The 23,775-nt window shown below is 38.9% G+C and overlaps 1 long non-coding RNA gene across 3 annotated transcripts in view; it reads right to left on the reverse strand.

Annotated features, from left to right (window-relative positions):
• LOC144314046 (uncharacterized) overlaps nucleotides 1-23,775 on the reverse strand; it is a 40,689-nt gene that overhangs the window by 8,760 nt on the left and 8,154 nt on the right. The gene's annotated exons all lie outside the window — the stretch shown is intronic.

Raw genomic sequence — 23,775 nt, forward strand, 5'->3', positions numbered from 1 at the left:
AGAAAGTTTTATGTTACACATTTGGTGGTTTCCCTGTTGCTTCAAATTGTTCAAGGTTATTCCTGCACAGAGAAGCATTAAGTAACATGGCTAGTTTGTATATAAAGATATCCTGGAGCCTACTTCATAGGGAATGCATGCTCATTCATGGAACAGAACTAAGGCCCATTAAAGCAGTATTTCCCAAAATATAACACACAGAACTCTTGGGTCAGATTTATCTGTGATTTTTGTCAAATATATGCATTCTTGGGCCCCATCTTACTGATTCAGAACCTCTGGGGATAGAAACCAGGAATCTGCATGTTTAACCACCACCCTCAGGTGATTCTTACATGTTCTAAGATCGGAAAACTACCACCTTACATATAGTATAGGACAAGAGGGGGCAAGGTGGAGTCAAATGATATAGTCTTAAGGCTCATATGACAAAGTACATCCATATCCAAGTTCTCACGGGGTTAAAAAAAAAAAAACTGTGACAGGAAGAGCAAGGGAAGGGGTCTTGACTTGCAGAGGAAGGAAATGAGAGTCAACTGACCAAATGGGTTTTAAACTAAATGTGAAAATGGGGGAAGAGAAACATTCATATAAATACCCATAAAACAACACAGCAGGTGTAAACACAAGAAGGATAATGTGGGCAATGGATGGGTAGGTGGGTATAAGATGTACTTCCTGTGTCTGACATTCTCATTCAGATTCCTTTCCCCTATATATAAATTGGAAATAGCATTGCTTCAGATTAAAAGAAAAAGGGAGGTTCACAAAATATAAAATATTAAAGCATGTATAAGTGTATGACATTATTACCATCACACTATGAATTCTCCAAGGCATTTTGCAATTGTTATATGTTACCATGATATCAAGGAAGAAACATAGAAGCAAGAAGAAAAAAAAAACATGCTTTCTATAAGGAACTAACTAGAAAACCGAAAATAAATTAAACACAACCATTTTATCACTCAGTAGTATCTCTTAACAAATGTAAAAAACAAAGTCACTCATCAGAGAAGACACAAAATTAAACCACAGGTAAGTAAATATGATCTCCAGGATTTAAACAAGATTTGGAAGAAGGATACCATGTATAGCGATGTGGAGATGAAAGGTTTTATCTGCCCTTTCCAAGACATACACTTGTGAAGAGGGAAAACTAGCACAGCTGTGTGCAAATTCACAAACTTGAAGTAGAACAGCACTGAGGAGGGAGCAAGAGGAAAGAGGAGCCAAGTGAAAGGAATTGGTTAGCAGACAAGACCAGAGAGTCTGGTCAGAGAGACGAAAATGGTCTCCTCTAGACTCAGATTCCTAAGTAGGCTCAGCATCAGGTAAAGAGATGGAACACTTCATCTCCTTCCCTGCCATCATGATTTTCTCAACCACAGGATCTCTCTGGTGATTTCCAGGTGTTGGACAGTAGACACCTTTTCATCTGAGCTACTTCTCATTGAAATCGGAGGCAATGTCTATTCTAATTTAGATGAGATGGACTCATGCTCATGCTGGAGGGAATAACACCAACAAGTGAGGAGAAGACTCAACTAGCCTCAAGTTAAGGACAAGCATTGTAATCTGGAACAAATTCATCTTTCCCTACTTCATGGGCTTTCCTTAAGGATTAAATAAAATACATGTGAAATACTTAGCATCATGTCTGACACATAGTAAATGTTCTATCATTGTTAAGTTCTTATTAGATCTCAGGAAGATTTCTCCAAATCAGAATGTATTTTGAATTGCTCTGGGTTCTCAACATTTGATCAACAAAGTCTGCTGAAGACAGTTGATAAGAAAACTGGAGCTGCTACCTGTGATGACCTACCTTAGTTTTCTTAATTCTTAGGAAAAGATATACCCAGAAAGAGTGACATGGTGTTTCTGTTGCAGATCATATAAGTATATAAATAAAAAAATAACTGGGCTAATAAATGGGGTCCTTTTCATCTCTTGTAGCTCTGAACACAGCAGCCATTTATAAAAATTAAGCCTTTCCTCAGGCTAAGACAAATTCAAGTGAAAAACACAGGATTCTTTTTTCTGATATTTGTATAATAAATGTGCATCAACTATGCAATAGAAAGTTGATTTGCAGGTAATTTAAGAAATAAAATTGCCTTCAAGAAGAAAAGATATTTCTTCCTTTCTCTGTGTTCTCCTAGAAGGATAGTTGCATGAAGTTAAAAAAAATGGGTACAGAGTATGTCTAATAAGATTTTTGTACTTATTTGCAAGGTTGCAAGAGATGAAAATGAAACCATATAACAAGGTGGATGTAATTATATGCTCAAATCAATATCTACTCTCTACTGCAAATTCTGCTCAGTCTTTTCCCTCTGGTACCTCATGTTGGTTTGGTTTTATCACTGCTTATAAAAATTTATCTGAATAAATTAAAGGAACCAGGCGGCCTTTTCATCAGAGTATAGTCATACAGAGATCATCTGCCAAATGTAATGTTCCTTTCTTTTTTTGAGACCCTGGAAACATTTTCACCATTTGACATGCAAGAATCTTCACTCTTTTAACAATCAGTGCAGAGAAAAGGCATCGTAATCAAGGAAAATGCCTACCAAATTGACTCCTCTCCTAAAAGCCATCTGTGTATAACGACTCCCCGTAGCAACTGTAAAGTCATAAGCAATCGGGAGAGTTGCTCAAGCTAAGAGAAAACGCAAATCACAGAATTGAGAATTATAGGACAATAAAGTCAGCCTGGCCACAGAAGATCTAAAATCACCCAAGTTATAAAATGTGGAATGATAAATCTTGTGTTATTTCATGCTTATGAAAGCTAACATATTTACCAGCTTATGCCAGCTCCCCACTCCCTTTCTTTTGTTTCAATTTAAATACTAAGCAATACAAACATTTTCTGTTTTCTGTGTTTAATTGGTAACTAAAGGCTAGATTGTTTAGATGCCTGAACAGCAAGAAGAAAGGGGAAATAGAGAATTTCTCTACAGCTCTAAAATTGCTCTTTGACCACAAGAAGACAAAACAAGATAATCATACAATTTCATTGCTGTGGATAGAACCTTCTCATTTTATAGCTGGGAAAACAAACTTCTCCCCTTCATCATCCTCCCAACCTCAGCCTACTTATCTTGCCATGTTTCCTATTTCAGGGAAGAGCATTTCTTAACACCAGAGAAGAGCACATGAAGAGTACATGTCTGTTGAGTCCACCTCTACATATCTCTCATGGATAAGCACTTCCATCCATTCCCATGGTCTCCACCCAGGTCACAGCTTCATCATCTCTCCAATGGATGACAGTGCTTGCATCCAACCTCTTGTTCCACCCTCCATCTTTCCCTCCTGTCCCAATTTGTGCATCCTTTTCAGTCAGGAGGCTAGAGCAATGCTTCTCAAGTGCTAAGTGCATCACTCCACTGTTACATTCTTTGATAATTTTCCATCACACTCTAAATGATCCTCACAGTCCATAGTAGACTCACAAGACTCCCTGATGACTTCTTCAACAACATCTTTTCCATGTTCCCCATTCTTTTTTCATGCATCACATTGTACTTCATGTAATTCCATGCTCCCTCTCACCTTCCCACATTGTGCTCCTTCTGCCCAAAATACTTCTCCCCCTTGTCTTCAAGTGCTGACTCCCACTCATGATGAGGTTGCAGCTTAATTATCATATCTAGAAAACCTTCCTGACCACTCTCTCAGATGCAATTCAGCACTCCTATAATGTATTCTCAAACCTTTCTCTTCAACTGTGACAAAGCACTTGCCCTACTTTATTGCTACTGCTCATTAGTTGTTTGTCTTCTCAGCCAGACCACAGTGTTATGATAGCAGAGACCAAGTCTATCTTGCTAATTATTTTTAATATTTTATTTATTTATTTGAGAGAGAGAGCAGTCACAAGGAGGGGGGAAGGGCAGAGGGCGAAGCAGACTCTCCATTGAGCAGAGGGCCCAATGTGGAACTCAATCCCAAGACCTTGGGATCATGACCTGAGCCAAAGGCAGACACTTAACCAATTGAGCCACCCAGGGACCCTATCTTGCTAATTCTTATAGCTTTCATTTTTAGGATACTTTCTGAAACATAAAAGTTATTTAAATTCTATTTTTTTAATTAATTAATAATTAGCAAAGTAATTGCTCAAATTTTGAGTGAACTAGTAGTGGATTGAGGATAAGATACCAGACTCCCCATTTGGGGGATTTTTTTGTTACTAATTTAAGGCTCTTAATTCATTCAGTGAATATTTTATTAAATGTTACAGCACAAATAACCAAAACCCACATTACTTTGCAGTTAAAGTATAAAGCACTTTACTGCTTAATCCTAAAATCCATCCTGAAAGTAGGTAATTTTTATAGTCTCATTTTAAAAGATGAAATTATTCCCTTCCTTATTTCTTTTCTCCCAATTCCGTCAAAAGCCCTGCCACAGAGCTGAAGAAAGTTGGGAAGGGATTCCAAATGGGACAGCACACTAAGGGAGTAAGGAGTTTGTCTAAGATTTGGGGGATTAAGCACTAAGTAAAAGTCTTAAGGATAATGGAAGCCACACTTCCCACTTGTGAAGAAGGACTATAAATATGGTAAGAAGGAAAGGATTCACATGAGCCCTATGGTTTATATTTGAGTTAGTGATATCAGTGTGATATAAAGTTACACTGTAAGAACCCTGGCAAAGGAACAACTTTAATGACTAAGGAACAACAGGGGAGCCTCTGTGTCTAGAACATAATAAGCAAGGGGGAAGAGTGGGAAAAAATGAATACTGGGGCTTACCAGGAAGTATGAAACCAAAATCTCAAAAACTGAGACCAAAGCAAGAATCTATTTCACAAACTATTTTTAAGCATTCAAAAATTCAAGTTTTCTCCCACTAAAGAAAGAAATGTAAGATACTAACACAATCACTCTTACAAACTTTAATGACATGAGAAATATATCCAAAAAAGAAACTGGCAAACCATGGATTATTCACTCAACACTCTATCAAATGGCCCCAACCAACCACTGATTTCTTCAGTTCTAGAATCATTATCAAAGACTTGAATCCTAGAATAAAAGAAATAAAATGTTTACTCTTCTTACAAGAATGTCAATATGATTTTAGGCAATCTGTTCTATATATTAAGTTCAATAGAGATGAAAATTTCCATGAGTAATAAGAGTGGTCAATACCACTTCATGACTATCCAACTACACTAATATTCTTCCTTTAGTAGTTAAAAACTGCACTAATAACTACTGAGAATAAAAACTCCTGCTAAAACCATTGTGAAACACTAAAATACTAAACTAAAATTTGCATTTTTATTTATAATTTGTAGCTAGATGAGTCAAGAGGAATCTTGTCCAATTTGCAAATGAACATGCAAACTGAAAGGAGGCACCTCCTTAACAACTGCTATAAAAAGTCTAGCCCCTCCTGGCCATTGCTTTTGTCCTCAAGTTGCAAATCCCTTAACTTGGTGACTGAATCACAAATGATCAAAATTGACTGGGGAAGCTGTTTTTGTCCAATTAAAGAAAATTTACCTTTGGCTGATATCATGGTAGTTCTATTTTGGAAATGTGTTACTGCCGTGATTGAAAATATGCTAGGAGAGAAATGATTACCCACTGTATCAGTAAGGGTCTTGGCAGAAAACAGATGGTGTACTCCAACTGGGTAATTTGAGACAAGTTTAATAAAAAGAATCTTTACAAAGGTGTAGGCAGAGTTTAGAGAAATCAACAGTGCAGAAACCCAGGAATAGCAACAGCATGAAGACCAAGAAATGCAAAGAATGATTTAGAATCCAGAGTAGGTATGTAGAGAGGCCTGCCTGACAGAAGCAGGGACATAGCCAACCCGTAGCCCAGCAGGGAGAGAGTCAAAGGAATAAATTCCCCAATCTTACCCTCCTTCTGTCTTCTGGTCTCCCTATTGGCCAAACCAATCCAGAATCTGGATAACTTGCTGAAGCTGACCATACAGGTAGGTCATCCTTCCATGACAAAGAGCAGACAATATCCAGTACAGCTCCCTTTTAAAATATCAGAATGATATAGAGAAGTGATCCATTAGATGGTTTGTCTTACTCCTTGGAAACAGGAATGAGTTGTGAGTCATCTGAAGGAAGCATGGCAATCACCTCAACATCACGTTTTCCCTTTCTGATCTATTATCATAATGGTATTTGGAGGTCATTTCACTAGTTTTGGCTATCCCGAATTCACTTGCCCTCCACTTGGGTCAGCATTCAGGCTTTTCTTAAAGTGCCCACCCTTCCCCCTACAGCCCATTTGCTTGAAAATAGCTGGTACCACTCCAGACTTTAGGATGGGGTGTGGCACAGGACTATCTGATCCATGTGGAGGAATCACATTCCTCCACTACAGTTGACTATTAGGGGTAGGTTTGACCTAAAGTAATGCAAACAAACTGAATCATGTTGATTAATGGAGAAAGAAACCTACTCCTTTCTCCTAGAATGGATGAGCAGGTGTGTAACTTTAGAGCCATAAAAGGAGATGCTCTGTGAAAATCATCCAAAAAAGAGAAAAAAAACACTATACCTTATTCTTACCAGAACAAACCTCATTCTGCCACTGTTCTGTTCTATATAACATGAGGCAATAAATGCCTCAGGTTTTCTGTTGTTTATAACAGAGACCTGTCTCATCAGCACAGTTGACTGTTTCAGGCAATTGACTATATCAAGGGTCCTGGGTGCTTCAATTGGAAATAACTTTCTAGGTAGTCTTACTTAATGTTCTTGAAAATGCCTGCTCACAACACAGTGTTAACAAACTTTGAGCAGCATACCAAGAGGCTGTGATGATTGTAGATTGACACCTGAACTATTACACTTGGAAATGTTTAGGTTTGACAATAACGATTTAATGAATTATGAAAATACTCCTCCCTCTACATTCTGAAGATATTTCCTGAGGACTTACTATGTACTTGACACTGGGAACTTGAGAATGACTGCCATCAGAGTTCACTTGAATTTATCAAACAAGTATCAAGAAGCTCATCTTATACAAAGTGATATATTATCTTTAAAAAAATATACAAGATGTCAAGAGAACTCAAAATAAGGAGCTATTAATCCTACTATAATGCAAGAAGTCTGATAAGCATTATAGCCTTTTAAGCAGAGCCTTGCTTAACGCAGAGGATCTTAACAAGGAAGTTAGACAAGGAGGGTGAAGAAGCAGCATGAAGAAAAGCACATTCACCTGTAAAGGTTCAGCGTGGTTTTAGACGGAGCAGTAGGGTGACTGAGAAGTTTGGCTCCAACCTGGTTCTTCATCCTGTGCTACTTAAGTAGTCTTGGACAAGTTACTTTCCTTGGTACCATTTTCCTAATACAGGACTAATAATACCATGTTCATATTAAAAGTGGCATTACATGAAAAATATCTATCACTCAAAAAATATTGGGAGAGAGATAACTGATGAGGCTGTAAAGGCAGACTGGTACCAGAATGTGAAAATCCTTGTAAGCTCTATCACATAATTGGGTTTGCATAATATAGCCAATATACACCAAACATTACAGATTTTAGGTAGATGCAAACAAGTTTGTATCTTAGAAGTGAAATAATAGGACTCTTGCACTAGAGTAAGAAGATTAAAAGCAAAGAAACTAGTATATTACAACAGTCCTTATAAGAGATGATACAGGCATGAAAGCCTTAACTAGGACAGTAGCAGGAGGGTTGGAGGAAAAGTGACACAAATGCACAAGGGATCAAGGGTGATTGCAAAGTGTCTGGTGGATGCTGGTGCCTGTAGAAATAAAGGTTTTTTAAAAGGAATAACAGGATCAGGGAAGAAAAGAAAAAGCTCACAGGTTTGGGACCTGCTAGATGTGAGCAGTCTATATGCTAGATGTGAGCAGTCTATATGCTACACAAATGGAAAGTCGCAGCAGTTACTGGAACTGTCTCTTGACATCAAATTTCCAGGAAGGAGGTAGATATAGGAGAATCGAGTACAAATATATTCCAGCTAAAGATAGGGACACGATGGGCCTGACCAACAACAAGGCTAACATCGTGAAAAACATTAAAGCAAAAAGGAGGAAGAGCCAGCAAAGGTTACTTCACAGTTACCACTGGCATGGTAGAGGTTGAGGAAGAACTAAGTAGGAATCTCAAAACTTCGAGGAACAGTCTGTAGAAATAACAGGTACAGAGAAGTAGTACTTAATAATAGTTCAAAAGATATCATTGTACTTGGCAAACAAGAATCATTTTCAACCCTACAGAGAAGTTTCAGAGAGGTGATAGAAGAAGAACCAGACAGCAATAGCTAAGGGCAAAGAGCAAGGTGGGGAAAGGAAGTGGAACCAGGTTCAAGGAGCTGGTGGGCACCTCTTCCTGGCTTTCCCCTCTCTAAAGTCTCTAACCTTAGAGTAAGACTCTGTTGTAACTAAACAGTGCATGTAATGAGGCTGTCCTGTTAGCTGGCAATCATCAAAATGGATCTTTTATAATCAGAAATGCTTGTTTTTGAAAAACGAGGCAGTTACAAATAGCATTCTATTTAACTTGCCAAGAATTTTCCTCTATTCCCTCTGTAAGAACTTTCCTTTGAATAAGGATCAATGATTTAAGAGTTACATTTACAGTTCCTGAAAGCTGACAATAAAACACTGATAAGGTCTGATTCATTTTGGGGTCATCATCAGGAAATAGTGAGTAGTGAAGATGAATTTGATGTTCAATCAATATAGAGGCTGTCCAGATACATATTAACACCATCTTTCATATTTATGGCACTAGGAAAGAAAGGTCAAAGCCTACTTCCAAAGTTATCTTATTAAGCTACAAATTCCCTTTTGAATATAAGAAAGAGATAAATATTTGGCCCATTATATGAATGGAGAAAGAGAGGTCCAAGATCTAAAAGGAGCTCCATGTCCAGAATTCACAACAGAGATTTCTGGGCATGATTCACCAGCACATTAGAATAGTGTCCAACAAAGTATGGTCCATGGATTACTTGTATCAACTTTATGTTGGGTACTTTTTAAGTACAAAGGCATATTCCTGGGGCCCTCTTCAGACCTACTGGTGTGTTCCTGTGAAAGTAGACCATGAACTATAAATTTTTAAAAATGCCACAGGAGATTCTGATGTGTCTTCACATTTCAAAAATATTCAAAAATCTCCAATGACTCAATAAGGATAATATTTGTTGAGTATCTACTAGATGCCACTTGTTTGTTACTCACTCTAAAAAAATGTCAAAGACCATAGCATTTCTCCTGCCCTGAAGGAGTTTTGCTTTACTTATGTACCACTATGTTCTCTGTTCACAACCCCTAGATTTGGGGCAGCACCAGCTCTAACACAGCCCTGACGATTAGAATAGGGGGATCCCTGGGTGGCGCAACAGTTTGGCGCCTGCCTTTGGCCCAGGGCGCGATCCTGGAGACCCAGGATTGAATCCCACATCGGGGTCCCGGTGCATGGAGCCTGCTTCTCCCTCTGCCTATGTCTCTGCCTCTCTCTCTCTCTCTGTGTGTGTGACTATCATAAATAAATAAAAATTTTAAAAAAAACTAAAATCAATTTAAAAAAAAAAAAGAACAGGGATACCACACTGGACAACTAATCATGGTTCTCTGTAGACTCTGACTCTCTAGTTCTATCAGTGATTTTGTGTAAGATACAGAAGCTGTAGGCAGTTCGGGATGAATTTTGGCAGTGATCAATTAGGATTCCATTTTGGAGCTAGATATGCAAAGAGAGACCACAGAAATGTCTATTCAAGAAAAAGAGAAGACTGGAGGAGTCTCAGAAGCAGAGATAAATGGGCCTTGAGAGCCGGAGAAAGAGATCTTAGCTCCTGAAAACCTTCCAGTTTCTTTTCTAAGGCCATGCACTACAGCTTCCATCCTATTCCCTGTATCTTTACATAAAAACATTTTATTCAAGCTATTACATGTTGAGTTTCTACTCCCAGAGATTATGAGCTTTACCTGGAATAAGTAATTTATAATTGAGTAAATTCAGTTACTTCAGTTTCATTCTTCTCCCATTGCAGTAAAGAGAATCACTTTCTGAACAGTTGTGCATGCCAGGGAGTTCACCCTTACCCTTATCTATCATATCTCTATCACCAAAAGTGCTCATTTCATCTCTCCTCTCTCTAATATCACTCATTTCTTTCCCTCTACAACAGCTATCCTAGTCAAGATTACCAACATTGCCTACTCCTGCTTGTTCTAACCGGTCTACCCTTTATCCACTGTCCTGTTCAGATAGACTTGAGCAAAATGACAATCTGATCATGTCCCTACTGCCCCACTGCCATCCTTACCACCATTCAATGGCTTTCCATTTCCACTTAGTATAAAGACCAAAAACCTTAGCGTAGCCTACAAGTCCCAAAGTGATCTCTCCCAACCTCATCACATCTTCACCTTGTTTTCCTTTGCTCTCTGTGTTTGAGCCTCACTGGCCTTCTTTCAGGCATGAACACTTCCCAGGCTCCTTTCCACCATAGCTCTCCTTCTTCCAGGCCGCACCACTCTTCTCTCCCTTTTTGTCTAATTAATTCCCAACTATCTCCTGGACCTCATCTCAGGCACCATTCCCTCAGAAAAGCCTTTCCTGATCTCCCTGACAAGATCAAATACCCCTAGTATGAAGTTTCCTAACACTGCATGGCTCACCTTTATAACACTGATCACAATTGCAACTTTATTTTTTTTTTATTTTTTTATTTTTTACAATTGCAACTTTAAATTTGTGGACTATTTGACAATCTGATAATTATCCATTACACTATAAGCTCTCTGTCAAGTTTTGTTCATATTTTATCCCCAGTACCTCACACTGTGCCTGATACACAGTAGTAAGATCTCTGAAATATTTATTGAATAAAGGATGCAAAACTGAGAAAGGCAAGGAGTATATCAAAAATAATGCATGAGAACCAGATTTTTTTAATTTTTTTTTTAATTTATGATAGTCAGAGAGAGAGAGAGAGAGGCAGAGACACAGGCTCCATGCACCGGGAGCCCGACGTGGGATTCGATCCCGGGTCTCCAGGATTGCGCCCTGGGCCAAAGGCAGGCGCCAAACCGCTGCGCCACCCAGGGATCCCGAGAACCAGATTTTTAATTGACAAAGCAAAGGTCTACCCAAGCTGAGGACCAGATGGGGAAAGAAGTTGGAGTATTCAGTCATGACTATAAAAAACACTGATTCAGGGCAGGTTGAGACTAAGAGCACTTGGCTATCTGGGGCTTGGTTAGACAGTAGACCAAAATCATTAGTTAACTGAAGTTGAAATAGGAGAACAAGAAATATGGATCATGAGCCAAAACAGAAATTAGGAATATTTCCATCTGAGAGAGAAACTTCAGATGAGGATATAGATAATTGAGTAACCACAATGTAGATGAACTGGTTTGTCCAAGGGCCAGAAAGAGCACCAAGAGGAGATGGTGCTGATGAAATATAATGAGAAACTGTAAAAAGGACTAGCCACATGGGTGTCAACTTGGTAATGATAGCCATGCAATGCTCTTAATGTATACTTAGTATATGCCAAAATGCTTTGATAAATTATTTCATTTTAATTCTCAAAATAATCCAATGAGGTAAGCAGACTTATTGGACCAGGTTTACAAATAGGAAATGTGACATTCAGAAATTTGCTCCAAGTCAACAATTAGTAAGTGATTTGAATGCAGAAAAACTAATTCTATACCTTTAAACACAATAGTATACTACTTCTTTATGAGATTAAGACCAAAATGGTAATGAGTTGGCCTCCTCTTGTCTTAGTCACAACATGAGATCATAAAAGGTTTAAATTGGCAAGGATCTAAATAAGATGGGAAAAATATCTTATCAAAAGGTATCAAATGACCCTAAACAGATTTAGAAAGATGACATTATTTGCTGCCACATGACTTAAGGAACAGTAAGCCATAGTGGTTAACAATATGGGATTTGCAATCAGGTGATATAGTTTCAAATATTGGCTATGCCACAACCTAGCCTTGTGGCTCTTCTGTAAACTCTAACGCTTACTTTTTGTTCTTAAAGGGAATATTAATACTTAGCATATATAGTTATTTGAAGGTTAAAAAAGGTAATGTATCTGAAAGTCCTTAGGACAGAGCTAATGAATGTACTCAATAATTAACCAGAAAAGGTATTTTGCAGAGCTAATAGATCATACTGAAGAATGGAGAATACAGAACTTTGTTGTTCTTTTTATCATACCTATGGACCACATGGTCCATTACCTCTGACTTGACAGATACACCTATGTACTTGGATAGCCTTCTTATTAGCTTAATATCTTCTATGGGAAGGTTGAACATCCCCCAGTGAAGGCTGTTGAATGAAGTTGGCAACTGTAGATATGTTTTGCTCTAAGATATGCTGACAGCTAAAGTGAACTCAACTTCTATGCCACTCAGAATCCTCCCAGCAGCTTTAGAGCTGGCTTTACAAGTATTTCTAAGAGTCAAAAGCTTTAATACTTCCACATTAAAGACATGACTTGGAGCATACCCATAAGAGTTGCTCTTCCACAAAGCAGAGAGTGTGGCTTTCTAAGACTATTGTGCCCATCTTTAAAGAGGGGGGGCGGTGGAGAAAGAGAATTTGAGTTTTTGATGCATATTCATCAATGGCAATGTAATTCCTGCCTCAAAAGAGGGAGCTAATGAATATATAAAAAAATATATGAACTTTTAAATCCTCTATATGGTAATGTGACACATTTTTAGATTACAATTTGGCAAAGTCTATGAAAAAATTAATGTACTTTATGATCCAGCAAATCAACTTCTAAGAATCTTTTCCACAAAAATGTTTACACAAACATGGAAAGGCATAGGTTAAAAGACGTTCTGGGAAATATTATTATGAATAGTCAGCAGTTAGAGAAATAGTTTTATGAATTTGAGCGTCTCCAGGAAATAAAATACCATAGGGTTAATTTTTTCAAATGAGACAGATATAAATCTACTGGCCTGAAAATATATTATAATATTACATTTAAAAAGTTGCAGAAGGAGGTGCCTGGGTCGCTCAGTGGTTGAGCATCTGCCTTTGGCTTAGGTCGTGATCCTGGGGTCCTGGGACCGAGTCCTGCGTCAGGCTCCCCAGAGCAAGCCTTGTTCTCCCTCTGACTATGTCTCTACCTCTCTCTGTGCGTCTCTCATGAATAAATAAATATAATCTTTTTTTAAAAAAGTTTACAGGGGGATCCCTGGGTGGCTTAGCAGTTTGGTGCCTGCCTTTGGCCCAGGGCCTAATCCTGGAGTCCCAGGGATCGAGTCCCGCATCGGGTTCCCTGCATGGAGCCTGCTTCTCTCTCTGCCTGTGTCTCTGGCTCTCTCTCTGTGTGTTTCTCATGAATAAATAAATAAAATCTTAAAAAAAAATAGTTTACAGAATTTCAAAAACACATAATATAGCCTCTTTTCTCTAAAATACGACATATTTGTGTGTATATATGTGAACATATATATTACTATGTATATGCATCCAAGCTGCAAAAACATTAGTTTTAAGATGGTTATTTGTTGACCAAGGACACTGGCAAGGGGCTTGAGGTAACAGGGTAGGATGACAGGCAGCTTTTGCTCATTAGTGGATCATCTTTGGTACTGTTTGAATTTTTAGCAATAAACAGTTACAACTTTTGTTATTAATAAAATTATTTTTCTTGGAAACCATCAATAAGCAACAGCAAAAAAAAACCCACAACAATGCATTTTACAATTTTTCTTTTGGCATTCTGGCTCATTTCATGGCTTCTGCACTGCTTGCCCTTTTCCCTCACTTTTTTAGGCGAACTCCTTTTGCTCTAGTATAGGTGCCCAGCATGAGCATCTCTTGTCTTTCCCAATCTATCCCCTCTTCTCCTGTTATTGTCTACTTCTTTCCTTTTTCCCAGCTTATCATCACCAACTGATAAAAAAAAAACAAAAACAAACAAACAAAAAAACAGTCCATCAATACAAGACAACTCTTAGAGGGAAAAGAAAAAAGTTATCTAATATTTTTTCATTGGTAAAATAAAGTAAAAAAAACTCTTCACTGAACAGGAAAAGAAAAGAGGCTGAGGACAATGATACACTAATAAGTCCTGTGCCATTATACCTGTATTTTTCTCCAGCCTTCTCCACCCCTCCCTCAAGTTTGAGTCCCAGGAGAAAGAAACTGCAGCTTCGTTATTATATCCCCAGGATCTACCACACACCCAATAGTAGGTACAGAATAATGCTAGTTGAATATATGCCTGAATAAGTCATATCCTCAAGTAGCTTATATCCTATTAAGGAGGTATATAATTTCAGTAATTTCTTTTTAATATTATATGTGCTCCCGACTCACTATTACCTGAGAGGCAGTAGCAGCTTTAAACAACCAGCCGCCAATAACTAAGGATTTGCTTCTGCAAAGCCCTGCATGCTAATACAGGCTGTCAGCCAGGGAACCCAGCAGAGCTGTGCTTAGCAACCAGTCCCTTTGCTATCTATTTTGGTTAGCTATGTCAAAAGTTATTCTAACTTCATTCAATCAATGGCTTCATGTTGTGAAAGAAAGACACCACAAAAAGATGAGAAAACAGAATCAAAGATATGTATGTTCAACACCTCTAAAGGCTGTTCCAAAATGCCTTTCTTCTTTCCCAGTGAAGCAGAAGCTGCACTGCACTCTTGTTTACAACCCATTTGGGAGGGATCTGTTACACAGAAGGAAGGTGTCTTTGACCTTCATCTCTCTGGAAGGAGAAATACAGAACAGCTGTCTGTTTACCATTCCGATCTCATTTCCATGACGTTGAACCACTCATTTGGGAAACATGAAAAATAGGATTGATTCACTTTTTTTTGGTAAGATGTTTTCGAAGACACTAGACCCTTGGTGAGCCAAAGGATGATTGAAAGTGTACGGCCACAAGTGTTTTTTAGGTGGAAACGGAAAGATGCTCAGACTTCAGATTAGGAATAAAGAGCAGTGTACAATTTGTGTATTTTTGTCTTTCAACGTCTTTTGTACTTCTAACATGGTATTTTGGCTCATAATTTCCAGAGAGAAGCCTCTGAATGCAAAGAGATATAAACTTCCCCACAACATGGTACAGGCTCAGGATGGGACCCTAGAGCAAGAAAACACTTTCACTTTTCCTGCTGCATTCCTTCCTGGTCCAGCTGAGTGCAGACATGACCGAGCCAGGCCACACTGCATTCCCAAACACAGTCCCCAGAAGGGAGCTCTGTTGTTTCACATATTCTCTAAGAGCCCAATGAAAATGGAAAGAAATCCTGCTCTTTCCTTTCAACAAACTGTCTTAGGCTGGAAGTCAATCTTGATTTCAAAATTAGTAGTGCCTGATGTCAGTTTGGACTGGAAGGCACCACAGAAATCACTGAGTCTATGCCCCTCATTTACAGAGGAGCAAAATTAGGCCTGAAGAATGGAAGAGCGTTACCTAAGGGCACAGTTGGTAACAGAGCAGAAAGAAAAACTGTAACGGCTTCCCTGCTGGGTATTCTTTCCACTGTAGGACATGGCCTCCTAATCCTGCCTTGAATGGAAACAGCAATCAACATAATGAGTTATCAATTCAATACATTTCTATTAATGCCTCCTATGGCCCCAGAATTTGGCAAAGCTTCTGTGAGAGACACACAAAAAACGATAGGTCTCTGCCATTGCCCTCAAGGAGCTAACTCCAGAGATACAAATGGTGCATTTCTGAGGGGTGAATGAGGAGTGGCTGCTAATAGGTTTTCTTTTCAAGGTAATGAATATATTCTGGAATTAGACAATGCCGATGGTTGTATAACTTTGCAAATATATTTTAAAACAGATAAATTATATACTTTGAAAGGGCAAATGTTATGGCACAGGAATTATAGCTCATTTTTTAAAAGTCATGCATTTAAAATAATTAATAATAGGCCAGAATTTAATAGCAAAAGGTTTTTTCTACTAAATGGAAATCAGAAAGGCAGACTAGCAGATGCCAATACTTCATGGAAAATCAAGAACTAAAGATATATGGCATGGCAGTAAGTGTAACAAGAACCAAGGTAGGAATAAAGGTAGAAATAATGGAGTTACTCTGAGGAAAAAGATGGGTTATGTTAAATAGCTGTCTTGATGTTCTCTATGAGAAAATAATACAGTGGGGTATACATGTGGTTTTCTAAGCATTTTCCAAGTTCTATTAAAACCAAGGCAAGTCCAGAATAATGCTGAACAATAAGATAGTAAGTAATTTTTCTAGCGATTTAACAAATAATTCAATATGAACAATATAAATGAGGAAGCAAATTCTGGCTCTGTACATTTGCGCAGCCAGGATGTCGATGGGTACCCCAAAGCAAATTCTTCCTAAAGTTCTGTGAATCATTGAAAAAAAATTATAGCAGGTAGTCTAGATACATGCTGAGTTTAGAGACGAAGAGCACATAGTGAAGAAGCTATTTGGTAACTACACAGTTCACACAATATTAACATGCAATGCTGGCATTTAAGGCAAAAGTGGAGGTTTCTTACGGACACAATGGCTAATTTCAACAAGAATGAGGGGAAGGTGCAAAGGACTGGTTCTCCACTACAGGATTCGTAGAATTGTTCGAGCCAAAAAGAGTATGCATGAATATGTCTTGTTTCCCTACACCAAATCCATCCCCTCTTTTTCTGTTTTCATATGAATAACCACCCTGCCCTGTTCTAGGTTCATGGGGGTTCACATGAACTAGACTTTAACCAAGATCTTATTTCCCACACCTTGGCCACAGTTCAGTCATAGGCTCATGCCCCAAGTCAGGATGGGCCCTGGAACTTTTATTAACACAATTTAGGAGAAAAATATTCTCCTAAGGATTTTTAGCCCTACAAATTACATTCACCTGGAGCTACTGGGCATTATCCATAGAAAGGACCTCGTACAGAGTCAAGTCAATATAGAGATGAGAGATGGAGAAATCAGATTCCTGGTGACTTCATCTAAGCTCCTGGATCCAAAATACCTGGAGCCATCACCCTTGGATTGTTCAGATAAATAAACAAATATATTCCTTTCCGCTTATGTCCTTTTTCCCCAAGTTCCTAGCACTTTCAATAGTGATGAATACAGCATCCATTCCAACTTTATCATTTCTGATGAGGAACTGAGGTCCAGAGAGGAATATAAACTTGCTAAAGTTGCACAGTACATCCACTCTGGAAAACTGTGTGGAGGTTCCTCAAACAGTTAAAAATAGACCTGCCCTACGACCCAGCAATTGCACTGCTGGGGATTTACCCCAAAGATACAGATGCAGTGAAATGCCGGGACACCTGCACCCCGATGTTTATAGCAGCAATGGCCACGATAGCCAAACTGTGGAAGGAGCCTCGGTGTCCAACGAAAGATGAATGGATAAAGAAGATGTGGTTTATGTATACAATGGAATATTACTCAGCTATTAGAAATGACAAATACCCACCATTTGCTTCAACATGGATGGAACTGGAGGGTATTATGCTGAGTGAAGTAAGTCAGTCGGAGAAGGGCAAACATTATATGTTCTCATTCATTTGGGGAATATAAATAATAGTGAAAGGGAATATAAGGGAAGGGGGAAGAAATGTGTGAGAAATATCAGAAAGGGAGACAGAACGTAAAGACTGCTAACTCTGGGAAACGAACTAGGGGTGTTGGAAGGGGAGGAGGGCGGGGGGTGGGAGTGAATGTGTGACGGGCACTGGGGGTTATTCTGTATGTTAGTAAATTGAACACCAATAAAAAAAAAAAGAAAAAAAAATAAAGTTGCACAGTAATCAGTAGCAGAATCTAGACACAAAAGCAGACACTTTGAATCTTAGTCTGTCTTTTCCCTATGCTGTCACTGAAGATTCAATTTGGAAACAATCGGATGTCCAAGGTTGAGATGTCACCCACAAGCCAAAGCTGTTCAAAAATAGCATTGGTTTTTCCACCTCAAAAAATTACACACTTGTTCTCAGAGCAGCAAAAAGCAATCACCATCAGCAAACATCCAAGGCTTCCCATTAGCATGAAATTCAACCTTTCTATAGTCTTCACACACCTGACTGCACCTTTGACTGTCTTGCAACCTCATGTCACAGAATGCTCCCTTTCTGTCACTATGCTACAGCCACTCTGGCCTTCAGGCCAGAGAATGTCCCTCACTCTTATCTGTCTACAGCCTTTGCATGTACTCTTCCTCGCTGGCTAAGATGCTTGTCCTGCACTCTGGGCATAGCTGTCTCCTCCTTGCCTTAGCTTTACTATCACTCCATCAGGCAGACGTTCCATCAAAACAGAGCCCTCTGCCTGTAACTCTTTAACTCAGAACCATTTATTTGAATTCTAGCTGTATTACATTATTGCTTGATTCACTTGTTTATGTACTTGTTGTCTTGCTCCCTCGTGGACTTCATGTCAGCAGAAATGCAGCGGTACAGACCACTATTAAAACCCAATGCCTGGCACTTAAAATGCATTGAATAAATATTCAAATTGAAGGAGGAAATAAATAAAGGAGTTCCCCTTTCCTAAACCAAGCTCACCACTTCCTCCCCAAAAGGCCTTCATCATTATCCCCATCACCAGAAAGCTTCACGGTGCTTCCATTACCTTTCAGAAAACCATTACAAGAGCAGTTTTGCCATTAAGACAGCACTGATTTCCAAAAGCCATTTCCTAAACCTAAATTGGTTGCCAGCTCAGCTTTACCCAAAACTGCATCTAGCAAAGGAAACAGGTGGCTCAGTGCTCCATTTGCCAGTGGCGATAAGGCCAAAGTGATTGAATTGCCCTTCCAGGTGATTTGCCCTGTTATTGTTTTGACATGGAATCATTATATTAATTCTGACATTGGCACTGCTTGCTGCATCAAACCAAGTGTCTTTGCTGCCAGCTTGAATAGCTAAATATTATATTTTAGCCCAATTCAATTGTAAATCTCAAAAGCTAAGTCTTCAGAAAAACGTGTATTTAACCTCTCATATATTGCAGACAATTGCTAAATCAGTAATGCAGGCAGCTATAAACCAAGAAGTTTGGTCACTTCTAGTCAGCTGGCAGATACATCAATTCTTTAGTTCACACAGACCTTGTTAGGACCTTTTTGGTTGTAAGAGACAAAAATAAATGGTTCAAGCAAAAATAGAAATTTACTGGGTCACTTAACTAAAAAAATCCAGGAGTATATCTGTGCCTGGACTCAGGATTTCAGATGATGTCATCCTCAACTCGGCATTCACATGCTTCATATGCAGGCTCCTTATGGCAGCAAGATGGCTGACGGCCATTCCAAGCCCATATGCTAACAGGTCGCAGTCTGAGCACAAGTTTCTCCAAGTTTCACTGGCTCTTACTGGGTAACATGTCCATCTCTGAAATAATCAATGTATCTAGGGGAAGATAATGCTCTAAAGACCAGGCATGATCACATAGCCACCCTGGAGTTTTAGAATGTTATCAACTCTACTTGAAGATTAGGTCAAAAAATAGGGAACAGATTATTCCTCTAGAGGAATTAGGATGTTGTTAAAAGAATAAAGGTTAAATGAAGCTGGACAACAACACCAACAGATTTCTGCTATACAGCTCAAGATACCAAGGCCTCCAAATATTCTGACAGTGGTGACAGCTACTGCAAAGTAACCCCAATATCCTCAAAAATCTGGGGCCAAATAGAATTAAGAGGCAAGAGACTATGGGATACAGAGAACCTTATAAGGGATATATTCTTAATGCTTTCCACACTACAAATGCTTCTGTGTATGTCTTTCTTGTCAGACGAGCCACACACTCACTCTTCTAACTCCATCAGAAGAAATAGCGAATCCGGGGATCCCTGGGTGGCTCAGCAGTTTAGCACTTGCCTTTGGCCCAGGGTGTGATCCTGGAGTCCCAGGATCGAGTCCCATGTCAGGCTCCCTACATGGAGCCTGCTTCTCCCTCTGCCTGTGTCTCTGCCTCTCTCTGCCTCTCTCTCTCTCTCTCTCTCTGTGTGTCTTTCATGAATAAATAAATAAAATCTTTTAAAAAAAGAAACAACCAATCAAGGACTTGGAATGAGGCACAATACAAATGTCCCCAACATCAGCTCTTTGCCATTCACTCATGGACTTCTCTGGGGGAACAATTGAGATAGTACAAAAATGAAAGAGAAAAAGTACAGAGAAGAAAGAGAGGAAGAAGTTACAAAAAGGAGAGTCATCTGCATTTAAAAGGAGTTTTCTATTTATTTTGTTATCTTTGTTTTCTAATTTTCTTTAATAAACATGTATCACACCAGATGTGGGCTTAGTGATAGAATTTCTTTCGAGGTATCATCTCCTATGGCCAAAATATATATATCATTTTTATATATTAGAGTTTTAATAGTAATAATAAATAACATCTCCATTTTCTTGATGAAAATTCAGAGACATTTGGGAAATAATCACAGGAGCCAAGATAACAAAAATTAAAATATTAACATTATTACCAATAAATATGATAGTGGAGAAATTACTAAGCTTGCAAGACAATTGTGTTGGATGATACTTCACTCTCTCATTTAAGGCAGACTTGTGGACTCATAGCTACTAATAATTCTGGACAACACTGAGCCCTACCTCTAGTGGCCTGCTCCTCAGGGCAGAAAGGAGAAGCACAGAAACAATGCTTCCAGCTGGCAAAGGTCTTCCCAGAGACAAAGAAGACAGTAGAAGGTTGAGCTATGAATGCTTAGATGTTTGTCCCAAACTCTCCAACCGAACTCCTCAAACCCCTGGGAAAGAGTGAGCAATGGAGTAAGGAAGAGGCCAGCTAAACTCCAGTGGAGATTCCTTCACATGGAATACATAGCCAGAAACAGAAGGCTTACCCCTCATGCCCCAGCAGACAAGATTGTCAGTTGTAAGCTAGACATCATGTATCAACTATTAGCTCTATCAGTGAAATTAAGGGAAAAAATATTATTTGGTTAACCATGTCTATTCTCAATGACTGGAAGTCAATAATGAGAAGCATTTTCTCTAAACCAACGAACCAATTAGACCAACAATCATGACAAATAAACTTGCTCCAGGGAGAATGTGCAAAGCCTGCACTATGATTTTATACTATTTACCATCTGTGAGATTAAGATGATAACATGAAAATGAGTGTGACACCAGCCTCTTCAGATTGTCCCTCCAGTCCACTGTTTTCTTGAGGGAAGGATGGTGTTCGCTAAGGCACTTTAAGAGCCTCCTTCTTCTCCCAGGCTTGCCTCATAAATAATGATGAAGCCTCGGCTACTTAGACTTTTGTTGCAGCCAGCTGCTTTTATTTATGAACAAGGTGGGCAGCCAATCATTGTCTGCATGCTAGCACACTGTTACTCTCAAACAGGAGGTATCAGGTCACTGGGAAAGCTGGCACAGGCTTTTGCACACTGTGCTGCCACCCTACCACCATCTCGGAGCAGAGATTTATTCAGCCTACTGGAATTGACATATATTTTATTGCTGCTATCATAAAGAAACATGGCAGTCTGTTCCTTCTGGTCTATTGCTATTTGCAACTTTTCCCTATTTGCATGCTTCCTTCATGAGGCTTCAAAGAAACACCATCAAGATTTTACAAAGGTTATCAATTACATCATCACCTGGAACATCAGAGAGTATCCTCAACAGTTATGACCCACTGAGGGACAAAAGGTGCAGACTGAAAAACTGTCAAGAACAGTTTGTACCTAAGACATTTATTTCAATAAAATTAAGTTCAAAATTACTTTAATACAGGGCCAAGAAATCAAGGTGGCTAAAATGTTCCTCACTCTTACAGATGAGTTAACAAAGAGGGAATGTACTAATTGATTGGAGGTCATAAGAAAACCTGGGTTTATAAAGGCAGAAATTCTAAACCTAAACTTTTTAACAGAACATGCCCAGGTAGATCCATCCCTTAATTATAATTTTTAAAGGACTATAATTATGTTGCTAGAATTTTTACTTCCCATTTCTATTCTCAATTCTTCTCACTACTATGGTCCATGAGAAATAAAGGCTTAACTCTAAAACTTCCTAAAAGCTACTACTTTTGCATCTTTATATAATGACAAGGAGTAAGAGAAGACCAGAGGCCCTGTTGGCTACGAGATCTGACTGGGTGACATTGAAACATTTGCTTCCAATTCTGGCTTGCTCTAGAAGGTCTCAAAAATCCAGTATAGCTTGCAATGGTTTTCAATGCCCAAGCTTGTTGACAGGGGAGAAAGAAAATTGTATTTGTTGAATGCCTGCAATATATTGGGTATTCATATACGTTGGACCTCCTAATCAGGCACCAAATGTTCACTGAGGGTTTACTGTTTGCCTGACACTGCACTAGGTGCTATAGTGACAGTACCTACTTAGTCATGAGCAAGAAGGCAGCTCAGCATTCATCTCAGCATGATCAGTCACAGGCAGTTCCCACTTCTTCCTCCAGCCCTCTATCACAGCTCAACTGTGGTTCTTGAACATCTTCATTCAGAAGCCTTGTATTCACTGGTGAGGGCTTTCACACCCAAGTACCTCAGACTGGGTGCCTTAAACAAAAATTTATTGACTCACAGTTCCAGAGGACAGAAGTCCAAGATTTTGGTAGGATTGATTTCTTGTGAGGACTTTGAGTATCTGACTCATGCCTCTCTCCTGACTTCTGGTGGTTTACTGTCCATCTGTGGTGCTTCTTGGGCTATAGAATCCTCACCTAGTGACCCTCATGTTCACTTGGAATTCTTCCTGTGTCCTTGTCTGTGTTCACATTTCCCCTTTTTATAAGGACACCAGTCATATTAAATTAGGGTCTACCATAATGACCTTGTTTTAGCTTGATTACCTCTGTTGAGATCCTATCTCCAAATAAGGTCACATTGAAAGATACTGGCAGTTAGGACTCCAAAGTATGTTTTGTTTTGTTTTAGGAAAGATGCTTCACCCCTAATAGTGCTACAGAACAGAGGTTCTCATACTTTTTCTAGTATTACACATGAACATGACATTCACATGAGGATCACACTCCTAAGTCTATGTTTTAAAAAAAATCTTCTTTACTCTATTTTTGCCCTTGCCCTTATCAAAAAACTTTGCTGGAATCATTTTTCCAATTATTATGAAACTATACTTCACAAGAATTATCATGAGTACAACCTCAACTACCAAAGGCTCTGATGCCAATGAGATGCACTTCAAGTTTTAAGTTACTCTTAAAATTAGTAGTAACTCCAAGGGTGCCTGGTGGCTTAGTCGAGCTTAGTCTTATGATTTTGGCTCAGGTCATGATCTCAGGGTCATGAGATCAAGCCACATGTCAACTCCATGCTCAGTAGGGAGTCTGTTGGTATTGTCTCTCTCTCCCTCCTTCTGCCTTCCCAAATAACAAATAAATCTTAAAAAAAAAAAAAAAAAGAATTAGTAGTAACTCCATTCTTTTATCTCAGATCTCAAAATCAACTTATCAATTAATCATATCAGCCCTACCTTCAAAATATATCCAGACTCAACCCATGTCTCATTCCCTCCTCTGCCACCCAGGGGTCCTACTATTACTATTTCTTTCATGGGTCATTACAACAGTTTCCTAACTTGGCTTGTTAGCATGCCATCCTTGACCCTCTCCACCCCCAGGGCAGGCTATTTTAAACATAACAGCCAGAGTAATACTTTTGAAATGGAAGTTAAATCATATCACTCCTCTGCTATATACCTTCCCAAGGCTCCCCCATCTTATTGTAAGTAAAACTGAAGTCCAGAAGCTCCAAGACATTAA

Source organism: Canis aureus, chromosome 5, assembly GCF_053574225.1.
Source record: "Canis aureus isolate CA01 chromosome 5, VMU_Caureus_v.1.0, whole genome shotgun sequence".
In the NCBI taxonomy this organism is placed as follows: Eukaryota; Metazoa; Chordata; class Mammalia; order Carnivora; family Canidae; genus Canis; species Canis aureus.